Source organism: Mirounga angustirostris, unplaced genomic scaffold, assembly GCF_029215605.1.
Source record: "Mirounga angustirostris isolate CCGP_5_RB_7025 unplaced genomic scaffold, mMirAng1.0.hap1 SCAF_7, whole genome shotgun sequence".
Classification (NCBI taxonomy): Eukaryota; Metazoa; Chordata; class Mammalia; order Carnivora; family Phocidae; genus Mirounga; species Mirounga angustirostris.
This window is the reverse complement of record NW_026991715.1, coordinates 55,554,441-55,569,128: the sequence shown is the minus strand read 5'-3', so window position 1 is coordinate 55,569,128 and position 14,688 is coordinate 55,554,441. Positions and strand designations below refer to the sequence as shown.

Genomic DNA, 14,688 nt, shown 5'->3' with positions numbered 1-14,688 from the left:
GGAGTGCTATAGCATCTGGGAACTAACAAGAGGCCCATCCGATTCTGAAGGCAGGCTAGGCAGAGTGGGGACCACTCAGCTCTGAGGTTGCCATTCTAGTAAAAACAAGCAGAGGAGCAAAGCAGTGAGGATGGTGAGGTGAAACCATTATAGACCTGGGTGTTCCCCAGGGGCATCTATGTCATGGAATGGCCATGAGATCCTGGGAAAGTTACTGATCGTTCACTGGGCCTTGGCTTCATTCTTTCAAAATGAACTGGTTGGTCTGCTGATCTCAGGTCAAGTCTGAGTCAGTCCCTGTTTCGGAGTGTGTAAGGACTCCTGCTTTGTGGACATGTGTTTGTAGAGCTCTGAGAATGAGAAGCAGAGTTGTCTGGGTTATGAAGAAGGAACTTTTCCTGAGGGAAAAGCCCAAAAGTGCTCCATAAGTGGGTGAGGCAGCTAATCAAAGTCATGAAGCCCGTCTTCACAATCCCAACAATTTGAGGAAAGGATGGCCCTCAGATCTGAAGCTGGAATTAAGTGGGAAGACTGAGTTGCTCTGATCATTTGTTTGTGGAAAAGTTTGGAATTTTCTCCCAGGAGACATTACATCGAACCCCAACATGTGCCAGGTATTATGTTGGGCAAGGGGGCAACAAGGAAGAACAGACTCTATGCTCTGCTAATAGTCAGTGTCCATGGAACCCCCCCAGTGCCTGACTTAGGAGACTAGTGTCTTTTGGTTAGTCTTTGGAAGCTCCACTTTGGTAGGAGAGGACCAGGCTCGGAGGTTAAGAAACAAGCTATGCCCTGAGCTACGCCCTCACAAAGATGGACAGGACACTGAGCAGGAGGGCATTTTTGATGTAGCGTTAGTCCCTCCACTGTGGTCAGTATTGACTCAGAGTTCTCCCCATACCTTCCAAAGCTGACTGTTGTTATGTGGCCTATATTTTCTTTTGCTTCTCCCATCATATTCAGGTAAATCTTTTTTTGAATCCCAGCCTGTCTTAGCTGCATGAGGGGACACTGAGGAAACAGGGTTTACTTGTGCCCAAGCTGAATTTCAAAGGAGGAACAGGGTACTCCAGGGATCAAAGTGTGATATTCTGGGAGAAGATGCAACTCCAGAAATGTCTCAGGTTCGGAGACACAGATGGAAATGAAGATTCAATTAGACAGCCATTTCTAGGAGAAGTCTCCTTCCAGACTGTCTCTCAGTTCACACTATATTTAATAAGATGCGTGGTACTCTTATAAGATACCTTCCAGTTCTAAGATTCCACAACCAGTCTATCTACACAATAGCTCTTCAGTGCCTTCCTGACTCATTGACTGGTTCCAAATCCCTGGGACTGGAGCACAGTTTGGGGAAAAGGGAGTGATATTTTCTTCATTCCTTTCCCTTTGTAGATACATGGCAGTTCCAGGAAACCTGATCTTAGAAAATCTGGATTTTCCCTTAATTATTATTTTCAAAACAACTGTTCATTTTACAGAAGACTTTCCCACTAGGCTGCAACCATGGCAGAGACTGTTAATCCTCTCATGATACCTGCTGCCTCTGAGATTTGACTCTTCCTTTCCATATCTACAGCCAAACCGAGTCCAGGTTCCAACCATCTCATGCCCAGGTTACTAGAGCAGATCCTAATTGTCTCCCAGTGCCAAGTTCAGCCAAGTGCCCACCTATCCACCACCAGATAAATCTTCCCAAAACATCAGTTTCTTCACTGTGTCATTTCAAAAACTCCATCGTTCCACTGAACTATATGAAATTCCAAGCAATGCACTATACTGACTTACAAAGAAAGGGAAGTTTCATATGGTCAACCTAATACTTGGGCCAGTCTTCAAAGAACTTCACTCCTTGTGTTCACCTTTTTATTTGCAGCTTCAGTTCTACTCAATGATCTCTTGTGCAGTCTGTTCAGATTTCTTAGAGTCTTCTTTTTTTTTTTTTTAATATTTTATTTATTTATTTGACAGAGAGAGAGACAGCGAGAGCAGGAACACAAGCAGGGGGAGTGGGAGAGGGAGAAGCAGACTTCCTGCCGAGCAGGGAGCCCGATGTGGGACTCGATCCCAGGACCCTGGGATCATGACCTGAGCCGAAGGCAGACGCTTAATGACTGAGCCACCCAGGCGCCCTATTAGAGTCTTATTCATACGTCATCCTTCCTGCTGTGCATTTGCTTGTGTAGTTCACCCTGCCTAGTAAGTTTTTCCTCTTCTTGTCAATATCATCCTCCATTTCCTTTGAGACTCGGTTCTAGACTGTCTTCCTTATTATGGTTCCTGTGAGCAATCATGTTTTATGTTGAAGTATAACTTCATTGACATGAAGATGAAATGCTGGAAATTGATACTTGTTATACTAGAATCATGTTATTTTTCTGGATAATATTTAAGATATTTACCTTTAATTGTGTTCTGCTGGTATGAGAAGTTAACCTTTTTTCTTTCTAAAATAATAGAGCAATTTTTTTAATGTCATGTTAACAAATACTTATATGGCATCTTTCATTTATGATAACTTGAATTTCTGTAGCATTCTCTAACAATACAAGTATCTTCTTTCCTAAATAAACTGTAAAATCTTCAAGAGCTGATTGTGTCCTCTAAGTCTTAAAGCAATTCCTAATTTAAAAAATGTTTTGCTCATTATGGGTGCTTAATAAGTGCTTTCTGGCTTGAATAAGCCATTAAAACCATTAAATTTTCTAGGTAGACTAAGAAAGACACTCTCAGTAAAATGTCACAATTATCTGTGGAATGGAAAACATGTGAATGGCACTAGCTGAGGTGATATGACCACCCCTGCCCTCCAGACGCAAAGAGGGGCTCACTTGAATAATTTCTTCTCACTGCTGAATGTGGTTTTAGATTGGAAAAGCACTTCCTGTTTTCTTCCTCCCCTCTAAGTCATCGAATTTCTTTCTTATTTGGAAGCTCCCTTATTCATAGTATATGTTGTAACTCTGGTTTTCCATGTCTAGACTGTGAGTACTCAGGGGATGTTGATGGATGTTTGATGAATGCATATGTGAATGGTCAGCATAGAGTTCTATTTCAAGTGAGAGCAAAATTCAAGGTTGAGAAGTAGTAGGTATCACCACTAGAGTTTGCAAACGTTTTGGCTCAGCAGACTCACAATGCTGTGCATGGCCCTCACCAAGTGTTCTTTTTGTGTTGCTCAAGAAGAAACGCCTGGTTCTTAAGACTTGCAAAAGTTCCAGTTCAGATGCCAAGTTGCTTTTGTCTCCCCTCTTGACCCCCTTTCCCAGTCTCATCACCTGCTTGTCCTCCTGGTGCCCCACCACAGGGCTCAGAACACAGACGGCCCAGAAGCTGGCAGGTTTGTTTCCTCGCTCATAAAATTTGACACAAAGGGCTGACAGGAAGGAAGGAGGAATTAGAGGCAGTCTCTACCTCGTGGGCTATTAATACTTAAGTATGTACCGTTTTTTCCTGGCTAGAAATAACTTCAATTAGGATGGCTTTAGTGTGACTTCTTTAGCATTCAGATATTTCTAATCTGAAATATGAAACAGTGGTATCTCTTTCCATGGCCAAAGGCATTGTCTGTGATTCTGGAGATGGCAAGAATTTGACCAGAGTTTGTAAATGATTTAATGATTAGGAAACACATCCTAAGGAATATTATTTGAGTTTCTACTATTTGGTTTCATGTGGGGGAGAAAGGAATGAGGAGTACCTTTAGAATGGTGTTCAAATATTAAAAAAAAATTGTTGACCAGCTGTTCTCAATTTCACCTGAGAAGAATGAAAAAAAAAAAAAAGAATGAATTTAAGAAGCACCGTGGGGACTGTAAAGCAGACTTTTCTGACTCTACAGATCAGCGGTTCTTAAATTGTAGTGTGCACAACCCCCTCTGTCCCCGGGAGCTTGTTTAGAATGCAAGTTCCTGGCCTCTACACTTAGCAGTTCTGACTTGGTGGACCTGAGTAGAGCCTAAGAATCTGCATTTTAATCAGCCCCTCCCAAAGTTGAATTGAAGCAAGTGGTCCTGAGATGATACTTTGAGAACTGATGAGTTGGATGACTGAATGGAATGAATTTGTAGGGGACTCACCGAGCTTTTCTTTTCTGGAACATCTTGTAACAACATTTTGGTTTTATTTCATTTAAGCAGAGAAGAGATTACCATTTGTTTGGGGAAATGTACGGGGTTGAAAGTGTCCCTCCGAATTCATGTCCTTCCAAATAGGCCAGCACTTTGATCTCAGACTTCGAGCTTCCAGAACCAGAACGGCGAGGAAGAACGTCTGTTGTTTAAGCCCCCCAGTTTATCATATTTTGTTAGAGCAGCCTGGGCAGATTGGTCCTCATAAAAAGAGGAGAAGGTCCTGTGACGATGGAGGCAGAGATTGGGGTGATGCAGCGCCAGTAACACCTGAAGCTGGAGGAGGCAAGGGAGGATCCTCTCTAGAGCCTTCAGAGAGCAGGGCCCCCTGACACCTTGGTTTTGGACTTCTAGCCTCTGGAACTGCATGAAAATCAATTTCTATTGTTTGAAGGCAAGCAGTTTTGGTACTTTGTTATTGCAGCCCTAGGCAATTAATACAGGGGTTTAGATATAATCCTGCCATTAGGCAGAGAAGTGAGTGAGTTCTCAATACAGACATTTATTCTTCTGCAGACTTGTTTGCCCGTATTCTGAAGGATATGAGTATTCAAGTACTTGGGGCTGTCATAAACTAGACAGTGGTTTATTGGTGTTTATAACATCCTTGCCCTAAACTGTCCCTTAAAACAGAACATACATGATCCTCGAATATTTGAGACAAAGGGGCTTTTGATTTTTTATATGATTAAGGAAAGAGAGTAAAGGTACTGGTTTTTGATAATAAATAGAATACCCCAAACTTTCTAAACAGAAAATAAATTCATTTGGAGGTTGTGTTGTTAGTCGGACTAGATTTGAAGTCACTTCCTCCTCTTAAAATTCTGCAAGTTAACTTGAAGAATAAATCTGATTTTCCATTGATTTGAAGTGATGGTGAAATTTTCTACAGGGAGTTTATCCACTTGGATGAGACTGCAGTAATTTGAACCTAGCAGAAAAACTCATGCAAGAAAACAAACTTATTTCCTTGTAAGGAAGGTATTGAGAGAATCCCCTCATTTTGGGTAGTTCCTTTGTAATTGTTAAATTATATGAATAGATTTCGCTTCTCAGTGCTGAAGTTTCTTTATGTTTTATGGTTGGCACTTTGGTGAACCTAATATCTGAAAAGCCATTGATTTGCTAGCATTTAATTTGCAATCTACTTTTCAGATAGGTGCTATATTATGGTGTAACATGATAGAGAAGGGGCAAAGAACTTGGATTGTTGCTCGCATATCAGTTCTTTCCGTTAATAAAACACTCAACTGAGTCATTTTCTCTGGCCACTTTTCCATTGTAAAAAACTTAAATCAAAGAACATGACTGCTTTTATTGGCAAAACAGTAGATAAATCAGGGATGTAAAAATGCAAGAAGGATTCTATATAAGCACTATGCAGTCAACTTGCTGGGTGAAAGGTTTATTCTGTCAATTTTCCTCTTGAGACACTTAGGTTTAAGGAAATGTTTGCACTGCTCTAGAGAAAAAGTTGGCTGTGTGTTTTTCTTTTGTGTTTAGGCCACTCTGGAAGTAATTCCTTTGGGCACAATTATCTAACATATGGTGATTTAGAAAAAGCCCAAAGCAAAGGTCATTTGTATGTTTTAGACAGGAAAGAAGAAAATCCATCACGGAGAGTAAAATGAAGTCAGGAAGGGCTGAGGTACAACTTATGGTCAAAAGAACATGAAAAGTAAAAGTGAGATAGATTTCAAGCAAAAAAATGCCACTCAAGATTTTTGTTCTTGCTTTTTCTTTTTTTTTTTCATGGAGATAAAAAAAAAATGCCTTGATATCAGAAACGTTTGGTGCTGGACAAGGCACGGGAAAGATCAAGGCCAGCTTTGACCTGTGTTTGTGACCTGTTTGGTCACCTGGGCCCCAAGCATAGAAGGGCCCCACACTTGGTTTAATACTCTATTGTTGTTCTCCTGAAAGTCTTAATCATTTCTGAACTTTAGGCCCTCAATTTTTATTTTACACTGAAACCTACAAATTATGTAGCCAGTGCCACAAAAGATGGTCTATTCCAAACCCCTCGTGTTTTTTTAGATGACAAAATAAGGTCCAGAAAGGATCAATGACTCGCTTGGTGGAGCCAGGAATAGAACCAGCTCCTCTGGGTCAAAACTGCAAAATGAATTCACATCCAAAGTGTCCAAACACAGAGAAATGCTTTTCACTTTCATATGGAAAAGAGACTTCTTCATGTATCATCAGTGAGCCAATTGGGACACAAATAAGGAAGACCTCACACTGATTTTTTTAAATTCATGTCTAGGGGCGCCTGGGTGGCTCAGTCGTTAAGCGTCTGCCTTCGGCTCAGGTCATGATCCCAGGGTCCTGGGATCAAGCCCCACATCAGGCTCCCTGCTCAGCAGGAAGCCTGCTTCTCCCTCTCCCGCTCACCCTGCTTATGTTCCCTCTCTCGCTGTGTCTCTCTCTGTCATATAAATAAATAAAATCTTAAAAAAAATAAATAAATAAAAAATAAATTCATGTCTAATAAAATACTGGCTTCCATATTAATTTTCCTCACTTCAGCACCAGCCCTCAGATATTCTGACGTCAGGGCCTCCTGGCATATACACTCACTGTTTTCTGACCCAAAGAGCCAGGGTGTCAGTGTGCCGAAGCAGAGGGTCCTGCTAATTTACCACTTACGCTGTGACGAACTGACTGTCTTGCTCCCTGCAACTTCACCGTTGGTGCTGTCCCAGTGAACATGATTAATTTTAACAACTGCATTTTTCTTCTTGCATGGTCAGGAAGATAATTAAGATCAGTCCAGCACCAGCCAAGCAGCAAACAACACTACACATCAGAACTGAGCACATGCTGTAGTGGGCCATTTGTAAGGCTTCCAAAAAGGTACCAAACTCAGAGGAAAGCAGGTCAGGGAGGATTCTCACTAAACTGGAAAACGTCCTCGTAATTGTGATGTTCTGTATCTTCAGGTTGACGTGGCCATCAGAATTCATACTTCTGGTGGGTCCTAGATGAAGAGAACTATTTTTTTTTAAGATTTTATTTATTTATTTGAGAGAGAGAAGAAGAGAGCACAAGTGGAGGGGGAGAGGCAGAGGGAGAGAGAGAGAGAAGCAGACTCCCCACTAAGCAGGAAGGCTGATTCCGGGCTCAGTGTGGGGCTTGACGGGGCTCAGTCCCAGGACCCCAGGATCACGACCTGAGCTAAAGGCAGACGGTTAACTGACTGAGCCACCCAGGTGCCCCAATGAAGAGAACTATCTTAAAGAGTTAGTTTTTAACTTTCTTTTAAGATTGGAGCAAAAGAGATACTTTTAACCACCATCCCCCAACCAACTCCCCACAACTTTCTGATAATAAATAACATATATGGAAATGTAAATGTAGTTTTGTGACTCTGCCCAAAGGTTGCCAAATGAAATTCTGTTGGGCCAGAATGGGCAAAGGAATTCTCAAAACAAAGATTTTTTTTCCCCATGAGAAATACCCTACTACAAATTCCCTTGATGCAAATCAGAGATAAATAGATAGGCTGGCATCCATCTTCTGGTCCCCCGAGAAAAAGACGTCTGAAATAACCAAATCTGATAAAACGTTGAAGGAACCTGATGAGAAGCAGCTATCTTCTGGATGCAATGTTTATTCCTATGATTTGAAGAAGTGGCAAGGATTTTACTGGCAAAGCAGAGCCAAATGTGTCGAAAATATGGCTCAAGCTCTTTTATAGAAGAAACATTCCAGATTTTCTCAAGTGTCTGGTGAGGGTGAGGAAGGGTGAGGCATCAGATATTTTCCATGTGCAGAACAAATACAGAAGAGGGAGGTGTGGACATACAAGAAAACAAACTTAAGAGATTTGTCTTGGCAAGATTTTTACATCATAACATCTTGGAGCTGAAAGAGCTTCTAATCCTCCAGTCACAGTTTATAGAAGAGGAAACTGAGGTCTGGGGAGATTACGGGTTACACGAGGTCACTTGACCATTTGGAAGCAGAAGTGGGTCGCCAACTCCAAGGGCATGTGGCACAGGGCGCACGCGTGTGGGGAAGTTCTGGGAGAAGTGGGTCTCTGGTGAACCTTGAGGCATCGTAGCACTAACTCCTAGGGCCTTGGTGGCCCAACGCGCTAGTCCTGGGGCTGTGACTGCTAGAGCAGCTGCGGAGAACTCATTCAAATCGCCTTTCTCAAATCGCCCCACACCGTGACCACCACCACGGCCATCTCTGAAGCGTTCTGTTTCTGACAGCTGGAGTTCTTTTTTGACCTCTGAAACCTCAAGCCCCCTAGTCTGACCATGTTTGGATGACCAGCTCAGAGGAAAAGGCTGAAGCAATGTAAGCAAGCAACTGCTACAATCGTGTCATAAGCTGTCACAGAGCAGGTCACTGTGACGTACAAGAATCTGGGAGGACAAATGAATCCCCTCCCACTAACACAAGAGTGGTAGTAATTGCTGTTTCTCCAAGGGCTGTGCTTTTCTTTAGTTGGTTTAGAAGTGAAAGTCATGCTGCTAGTCACAAAACAGTACTACTGTCTCTGGACCTGGCAGGCTGATAGGTACATCAACATTTTTTTTTTTTTAAGATTTTATTTATTTATTTGACAGAGAGATAGCGAGAGAGGGAACACAAGCAGGGGGAGCGGGAGAGGGAGAAGCAGGCTTCCTGCCGAGCAGGGAGCCCAATGCGAGGCTCGATCCCAGGACCCCGGGATCATGACCTGAGCCGAAGGCAGACGCTTAACGACTGAGCCACCCAGGCACCCCAGTACATCAACTTTTAAAGCAGCACCGAAGTAACCTGGAGGAGTTAAACGTTTACCTTGTACTCATTGTCATAGGATTTTCTGACCTATAAAATTTGCTTTTGGAACTTTTCTTTACAACACATAAAATGTAGCTGAACCGCTCTGGACGGTTACCATTTGCATGACTGTAATAGCAACTTATCCCAATCATGTGCATTCCCAGTTAATACAGGTTACATTCGAAGTTGAATTCTCTCCCCCATGAGAACATGAAGCAGCCAAGTCCATGCTTCTCAGTTTTCCATTCCTGTTATTTGGGTTCACATCTAAAAGTAAACCACCTTAGGGGCGCCTGGGTGGCTCAGTCGGTTGAGTGGCCTGACACTTGGTTTTGGCTCAGGTCACGATCTCACTGTCAGGAGATGGAGCTCTGTGCTCAGCGCTCAGCCAGCGAGGTGGGGTTGGTCATGCTTGAGATTCTCTTTCTCCCTCTGCCCCTCTGCCCCACTTGTGCGCATGCGTTCTCTCTCTCTCTCCCCCCCACAAAATAAATCTTAAAAAAATAAAAGTGAAGTACCTTAAAAAATTAGTAAACCACCTACATTCAAAGCAACACTTCAAACTCTGCTTTTTAGAAAGGAGGAAATCAGGCTAAAACAACATTTTTTCTCTCTTACATTTACCCTGCCCCACTCCCTGCATGCTGGCCTCCCCTGTGTCTTTGATTTAGCAGTTCAGTGTGACGCTTTCATCCTTTTCCAATTTTCTTTCTTAATTCTGACATCCTGTTCGGCTTCCAACCATCTTATTTATTGCTGATTTTTAGCCTGTTTTTCTCATTCAAACCTAGTGTATTGATGCCCCAAATCCTTTCAATCCGCAGCTATAAAAATGCCTCAATTCTTCCTTCTCCGAGTCCAAATGCTCACTAATTTCAGTGGATTTAAGCCCAGGATAAGGTGAGCACAGCATTGCATCTTTAATTAGGCACTTTTCAAATCTCCTGTGGTATGTACAGTTTGGATTACTAAATTATGCCAAAAGCATTTCATGTGAGGGGGGGGTGTGTGAAGATTAATAAGTCGTGGTTTCTAAATCGCCTTAAAAGTCTAGAATGCAAGGTGTTTTGCAAATATACGGTTATGCTTCTATTAACAGACATTGCCTCAGTCCACAGAATAAATTCTGTTTTGAGAAAATGTCTTGTGCGGCTAAGCCTGGATAGGATGAACAGGCTGCAGGAACTCTACACTTCGACAGCATGGGCTGCTGCAATTCATCCATCCATCCGCCCATTCGTAAACACTCATGAGATATTTATCACGTGTCGGGAACTCTGCTAGGCCTTACAGACTAAAAAAAATCACCTTCAAGTTGCTCGGATATCAGTATGTGCATATGAACAGTACACAAACAACTATAATATATAAGATGCCATTTAAGGAGGAAGCAAAGTACGAGGAGGGTTTAGAAGAAGGAAAGGTCAGAGCTAAATGGAGGATTCAGTAAAGCACCACAAAGCGCCTCCATCCAAATTTCTTTTTGGATGAAGCTTGACCGGGAAGTGTAGGATTTTGTTTAATACATTTTAAAATTTTAGACCAAGTTTAAATACACAGAAATTTATAAAAATAGCAGAGAGTGCTCTCGCATGTCTCTCACTTGGTTTTCCCCATTCTCAACATCTTACATTTCCACAGTACGGTTGTAAAACCAAGAAACCAACATTGATACATTACTCGTACCTGCACTCCACGCTCTTCAGGATGTCACCAATTTTTCCGTTAATGTCCTCTTTCTGGTTCAGGATCCATTTAGGGAGTCACATTGCCTTTAGTTATCGTGGTTCGTCAGTCTTCTCTGGTCTAAGGCTCTTTCTCAGTCTTTGCTTATTTCCACGACCTTGAGGGCCTGGAAGCCTCATATCCTGTCCCCCAATCTGGGTTTGACTGATGTTTTTCTCATGGTTAGAATAGAGTTCTGAGTTCTGGGGAAGAACGTCACACTGGAGTTCCTTTTTACCCCTCCATCCCAGAGGGTACCTGATGTCTGCATGATGTCATGGGTTGTGTTAGCCAAGCAGGAGAATTTTAATGAGGGAAATGGCTCCATCAGTGAAAGGGGCCTGAGTGGGCAAGGTGTGGGTGTGCACAGTGTGTTTGTGGACTAGTGAGAAGCCCAGATGGCTGAGAGGTAGGATACTTGCAAGGGAGAAGTAGGAGATAAGTCACACAGTGGTAAGGCCCTTTTACATTTTAAAAGCTTTTGTGGAAACTAACTTTTTCAAAGCTTAGCACCTGACGATAAAGTGGTTGAGTGGATATTGTAGCTACCATTAAAAGTGAGAAAACTGAGGCCCAGGGAATTAAGAAGATGGCCGAAGGTTGTACAAACAGCTGCAGAGCCAGGACTTAGATGCAGTTCTCCTGATTCCCACCCCAGGGTTCTGTGCTCTCCATCTTGGTCACTGTCTCTTGGAGAGGCCCATGGAACAGTTGTTGGGAGTGCTCTGTCCCAATTTTCCATCTAAACTCTGTGCTTAAAAAAACTAGGCAAAGCAAAGTCAACTCTTACTTCTGAAGAGGTTAAAGCTCTTCCAAGAAAGTCTGGGAAAGTTTTCTTCTGTGCTGCCCCTTCACCTAGTGCTTGTCCTGGGACATGTCCCTAAAGGGAATGTACCACCACGGTTCTAAGGGTGGAGGGTTTCCCGTGTAGTTCCTACTAGCAAATGTTTACTAATGCATTCCCTGGGTGATGAAGGAAATACGAGGGGAGCTAACTATTCGTCTTGGTTGACCCGAGTACAGATGGAGGAGGGAATGTGAAAGATCAGAGCATTTCTCTTTCCTTCATCTTCAATGAGCTCTGGGACTGGCCCTTTACTATGTCAGAGAGGGAGCCACAGTCGGCTAATCAGGAAGTTCCCTTATCCCACCTTTTTAGATTTAACGTTTTCTTGTTTATTTCATAAACACATATTATGTGCCCACCATGAGTCTGGATCTGCTAGGCAACGAGAATGTAAGATAATATCGATAGGGTTTCTTGCTTTTAAGAAGCTCATTAGCAGGGAAGACAGTAAGAAAAAAATTAAGAGGAGAGAATAACTGCCTGCGCTTCATAGAAGAGGTGATGCTGGAGCTGAGTCGTGTAGGACAATGAAGAGTTTTCGTGGTGGAAATCAGCATATACACAGCATGGAAGAGAGAAGCCGCCCTGCACATCTGGGGATGTGCGAATCATTTGGTATTACTGGAGCATAACAGAGTGTGTTGGGAACAGAGGATGTTGGGAACAGCAGGAGGTGGAGCAGGAGAGCTCGACTCTCTGTCCTGGTCCAGGTCTCCAGCCAGAGCCGTCCTCTGGGGGTGGGGGGCAGAGACCTCCAAAAAGGGGTCCTCTAGCTTTCTGCCTTCTACAATGCCATCCTTTAGGCAGGCAGGCCCTTGGCTCTTAAGGGTTTTGCCTGACTTCCCATTCTTGCAACTTGATCTTGGAAGTACATAGCCATAATGCCTAATCCCTTAAAATGTGTTGAAAGCATAACAGCATTTGGTCTGTGATCGGCACCAGATTCTCTTGAAACTAATTTTTATGCAGCTCAAGTCTGAGTGGAAACATCCCACTGTACTTAATGCAGTGTTCCTGTAAGACTGCAATTTTTTTGGAGGAAAAGAAGATTATCTGTTGATCTTTGATACTCACTTGTTCACAGAGCTCTGTCAATATACTGTGTCACATGGCTCCCTTATAGTTTCCAAATCCATTAAATACTAAAGAAAACAGGATTTTTCCAGCTCTGATCTCATTATGTGTACAAATTCCAAGAGCAGCCTCCCAGAAAATAAAAGTTTTTATACAACAGAGTGGATGTGTTCATGAAAGATATATTGTTTATTTTCTTGGCACAGAGCTAACTCTAAAATAAGATTACTTAATTGAAGAAAACATTTCCTGACATGCTGAGAAGCAACATTTGAACCAAATCTCCTCTCTCTTAGATTAAGTCTAGGGTGGATGTGTTCTAGGCTATTTAATCCATGTGAATCTCAAACAAAATCATCTTAACTACTGAGGCATTTAGTTGGTAAGGCAAAATGTAACTCGATGCTATAGGCAACAGCTTGTAATCAATTATGATTTTTAGTTGGGAAAGATCCTGGGGTTTGTTATTACAGTAGTAGTTTATTTATTTATTGGCACAAAGAATCTTAAATCTGGAAGCATTCAATTCATTTTTTCATTGCACTTGGCTGCTCCTGGCTTTGGTTTGCAGGATAACTCGGCTCATTTTTAGTGGTTCCTTTATTCTATTTTTAGGACTTGGGGATCAGCAGCACAATATATAATATTATCTGTTACTATATATTGTATATTTTTATTATACATAGTATATATAGTATTATTATATAATTTATTATATGCATATATAATATATGTTAATATTATTTATTATATATAGCGATATTTACATAATTAAAACTAGTCTACGTGCGTGCGGTAGAAGTTAGTTGTTCATCAGAATACCTTCTCTCTTTCTTTCTGGGCGCATGCGCACTTCAGTAGAACAGATTTCCCGGTCTTCCTTGGAGTTGGGTAAGGCCACGTGATGAGGTTCTCGTTTATGGAATGTGAACGCAAGTGATGTGTGTCACCTCCAGGGCCCGATCTTACAGGTGGAGTGGGCCTCCTCCCCACCCTCTTGTCCCTTTCTGCTCCCTGGAATTTGGCTGTGGAGACAGCTCTGACTGGGTGCGTGAAGACCAAGGCGTGGGATGGTACTGCCACCTGGGCTGCCCCCCTTCCACCTGTTACACGTGAGGGAAGTAAAGCCGCCTATTCTTTTTTTTTTTTTTTTAAGATTTTATTTATTTATTCATGAGAGACAGAGAGAGAGAGAGAGAGAGGCAGAGGGAGAAGCAGGCTCCCAAGGAGCAGAGAGCCCGATGCGGGGCTCCATTCCAGGACCCCAGGATCATGACCTGAGCCGAAGGCAGACGCTTAACCATCTGAGCCACCCAGGCGCCCAAGCCGCCTATTCTTGAAGCCACCGTATCAGTCGGGGTTCAGCCAGAGAAGTGAAAGCACAAGAAGATACATGTGTGGTGAGGGATTCATTACAGGTATTTGATCTTAAGCAATCGTGGGAGCTGGTTAAGCCGTTTCTGTAAGGCCATCTTTGGGACAGGGGCTGGAAATCCAGATCCAGAGAGCGGACAGGCGGGAAGGCAGGGGGCGTGCCAAGCGGGGCAGGGCCGGAGAAGGCGGGGCCGGAGGAGGCGGGGCCGGAGGAGGCGGGGCCGGAGGAGGCGGGGCCGGAGGAGGCGGGGCCCACGGCGAGAGCCAGTTGTGGCTGCTTCTGGCCTGGGTGCTAGGAGTGTCTGCGGGAGAAGCTGATGTTCTTCATGTACCTAACGCACATCTGGCCCAGGAGTCAGAGACGCTGAGAGGAGGAGCCAGGAGAAGGCCTGGCTGCCACAAACACCAGCAGGACGAACCAGGACATCAGCAGCAATGGCAGCTGCTTCCAGCCTCCACATCGCGCACGAGGATCTCTCTTGTGACACATTCTAACTGCAGGGGTGACATTCTGGGCAAGAGAATCCAGTCTAGTCACGTTGCCACATTATAAAGCCACCTCAGTCAACCCTTCGTCAGCTTATAGTACACACTGCTCCTTAAGCCACATTTAATATCCAGAGGAAAACCACAATGAAGTCGTGCTTCAGCCTGGCATGATGCAACCACGCACATAATCCTTCCCTCGGAAGAGGATGCCAAGTCCCTCTTTTGTTGTTGGGTGAGGTTAATTTTTCTTCTGGCTGGTTCACAATCCCT

General features: G+C 43.3%; 1 protein-coding gene across 1 annotated transcript in view; it reads left to right on the top strand.

Annotated features, from left to right (window-relative positions):
• The window catches only part of FOXD1 (forkhead box D1), a 47,654-nt gene extending 33,608 nt beyond the window's left edge, over window positions 1–14,046 (top strand). Inside the window, exon 3 of the mRNA XM_045886939.3 lies at window positions 13,712–14,046. The gene's annotated coding sequence lies outside the window, so the exon portion shown is untranslated. The remainder of the gene's footprint in view (window positions 1–13,711) is intronic.
• The last annotated feature ends 642 nt before the right edge of the window (window positions 14,047–14,688 follow it).